Below are 3,634 nucleotides of genomic sequence, written 5' to 3'. Positions count from 1 at the left end.
CCCGGGAGAGTTGAAGGTGTTTGGACTCTCCTTTTAGTAGTGTATGAAAGGATTTCCCCCAAAGCAGTCCTTTGATGAGCTATTCCCCCAGCTATGGCCCCTTTTATTTCCACAGGCCTTGGGCTGTCAGCTTGCTTTCCAAGACCTTCCTTACACTCTCTCAGCAAAGATACAATGTTGCAGTATTTATGTTGAGGGTCAATAAGGAAACTTACAATGCTACGTTCATGCAAGGCATTGAACATCTCTAAAACAGGTGATAGAAAATGGGCAGCCATGGAGGATAAGCAGTATGAGTTGCATGTTCCTGCCCCAATGAGTGTTAGTGTGCCACCACCCTCAGTCCTGGGCGTGGTGGGGATCTGCTCTCTGAAGCCAACCTGAGGAGAAGTGGTTGAGCTTTGGGAGCTACATGCCTGAGGCCTGTGAACTCCAACTCTGTTGGTGGGCTTTCCCTGTGGTTCACAGTCTAGCAAGGGCCTACCTAGCATGTGCAGCAGCATTTACTGCAGGCAACATTTTCCAACCTGCAAGAGACCACCTGCCCTTCCTACTCATCCCATCCAACTGGGATCTTCTTCCTCTAGCTTGCTGTACTTTAGATACCATTAGGATTTACCAGGTTTCAGTGAGTTCTACTATCGAGGCTGATGCATTTTTAGGAATCTTAGATGAGTTGGCAAAAGGTTCATGTTTAAATATGTTAATTACTGGACGGTGTGGAGAATGGGTTAGAAGAGTTTGTCAGATGGTCTGGGCTGCTGGGATCCTTGTTCACTTTTTCATGTACTTTTTTTTAATAGTAGAGAAACAAGGTTTCTAGCTTATGTTTTCCCTTACCCACTTATTGAAATATATATTTTTTATGTTTATCTCCTTTGAGAGAGGAGAGAGAACTCACATGAGTGAGGGAGGGCCAGAGAGAGAAGAAGAGAGAGAGAATCTCAAACAGGTTCTGTACTGTCAGTGCAAAGCCCAGTGCAGGGCTGGAATCCATGAACCGTGAGATCATGACCAAGATTTCAACATTCAGCATGGCTTGACATGAACCATGAGATCATGTGAAGGTTTCAATATTCAACCAACCGAGTCACCCAGGCACCCGTTAATGAAATAATGTATTAAATATGTTCCTTTGTCTTCCCTCCACAAAAGGTCACTGAGAGCCCTAAGAAGGTATTTCGCCCGTAATATCAAGGAGGAAATTCTCTCTTCCCATGTACTTTATTTTGGAAACAGACACTATTTTCTTATTCATCTAAAGAAACTTCTGAGCTGATCTGGAAATGAATATAAATAGTAATTCTTAGGGAAATAAAAACAAACAAAATATTAACAATTTTTTTTGTTGTTATTTTACTTGACCCTGGTAGGGACAGAGATACAGAACACCAGCCTATGGAACAAAATGTGACTATTTGGCCAGACTACCCATGATTCCCCAAATTCTGTGAGATCAAGAAGATTATGTGGTCCATCCCAGTTCATTATAAGATGGGAATCATTTACCTTGGATCAGGGACAAGCGGGGCCAGAAGACAGAAGCACAAGCCAGTGTTCCAGGTCGCCACATCGACTATCACTCCTAATACCTCCACTTCTCCCTCAAGTCACATCTGTTGTCCAATAATAGTTACTTATGACCAGCTAAAGGAGAAAGAAATAAGTCTAGACTGATTGAGTAAAACAGACTGCCTCTACACTACAGTACCACTCAGGAGTGTCCTTGGCAGATAAAAGTGAAGGGAAACGCACCTGAGATTTGGAGCTTCCAGCAAAGGCAAATGTGCCCAATAGTTACAGCTTCAGGAGGTGTACCCGATCATCCTTTGGTGTTAAAAAGAAGTGACCTGCGGTAAGAATATATGTAGACTCCCAGAAATGTGTGAAAGACTAATTGGTCAGGAGGCTGGACAGAGAAGTAATGAAACACTGGACAAAAGCGTTCTGTAGAAGAGACATACAGCTGACCCAAAGCAGAGGACACCCGCGTAAAGGTGTTTGTGTTTACAGTTAATATCCACCAGACAGCTTCAAGCATGGAAGGATCTTGAAACAACCAGTTAGACAGAATGGTGTGGCCAGAAGTCATCCTCTGTCATCGGTCACCCTCAGTGTTGGAACACGTGTGAAACGTATGCAGTAGACATGAGGGTAGAGATGGAAGTTGTGCATGAATCCAACTGTGTGGGTCCCCACACACCAGGGCTACTGTCATCGTTGCTGCTGAATGTGCAGCCTTCCAGAAACAGAGCTGATGTGGACACCAACCAGCCACTTAGTGTCAGGTTAATTACAATGGACCTCTTTTGCCCTGAAAGAGTCAGCAATTCATCATGATTGGAGTTGATTGTATTCAGTCAGTTACTTTATGGAATTGCCTTCTCTGTTTTTAGGACCTCAGGAAACAAAAGTAACTGAAGGTTTACAAAGTAATTGATCCTCCCAGATAGGATCTCATCCAACTTTGTAGCCTGGAGGTGCAGCTCTGGGCTAGTGGTCATGGCACCTGTTAGTCTTCTTACATTATCACATGACCCAGAAGCTGTTGGCCTACAAACGATGGAACAGGCTTGGAAGGTGCTGCTGAATTGCTAGTTAGGAGGTGATACCAGCGGAGATTGGGTGGCTTCCTCCAGGAGACGGCAAATGCCCTAAATCAGCGGATGGAGGTCTGTGGTGCCCCCAGATCAGGTAGGATTTTTTTTTTTTTTGCTTTGAACGAAATGTTTTTTCTTGCCTCAAAATATCCTTTTCTTTGCTCCGAATATACGGTCACATTAAGAGGCAGAATCAGGCCCTTGTGAAGTTACATTTTATTAATTTCAAAAATGGTTTCATTCTTAGCCATATCTTGATATGCTAGATATACTAATGATCTCAAAAGTCATACTTTTAGGTTTAATTATTAAATCTACCTTGTAAAACTTCTAAATAACTATTTCTAAAGTTATTTTTATTGTTTTGGTTTCATCTATTTTGATCAGCATTTGTTCCTTCTCTAACTTTTAACGTCTTGAAATCTGGTATTGTATTTTTATTTCTTCTTTTAAAAAAAGTTTAGGTACTTAAGACCATAATTCTGAGGGGGAAAAATATATCTAATTGAAAGCCATATATATTCATATGTAAATTTCAGTTTCATGAAACACATTAATTGATCTTTGCTTTTCCAAATATATGAGGAAGCAGACTCCAAGCTCTGACCTGTCAACACAGAGCCCGATTCAGAGCTCAACCCATGAACTGGGAGATCATGACCTGAGCCAAAGTCAGATGCTTAACGGACTGAGCTACCCAGGCACCCCGGGAATTTTATTTTTTAATAGATATGTAGAGAAAAGAAAACATACCTGGTTTGGGCACTAATCTAAGAAAAATTTACTCATTAGTTTCAGCATGTTTCTGTGTAAAAATAATGAATGAACTCTGTAATGGAGAAACAGGTATGATATTCATAACTCTTTGCTTAAGAACTAATAGTCCTTTGAGACTTAATTTCCTCTTATCTAAATTGGGAATGATAAACCATATCTATTTGGGGCCATATTTAAGCAAGATAATGAATCTAAAACACTTAGCAAAGTAAGAGCTACTGCATCTATGGCACTTAGCAAAATGCAACTTTGTGTTT

Source organism: Acinonyx jubatus, unplaced genomic scaffold, assembly GCF_027475565.1.
Source record: "Acinonyx jubatus isolate Ajub_Pintada_27869175 unplaced genomic scaffold, VMU_Ajub_asm_v1.0 scaffold_57, whole genome shotgun sequence".
Taxonomy (NCBI): Eukaryota; Metazoa; Chordata; class Mammalia; order Carnivora; family Felidae; genus Acinonyx; species Acinonyx jubatus.
This window is presented reverse-complemented; position numbering follows the sequence as displayed.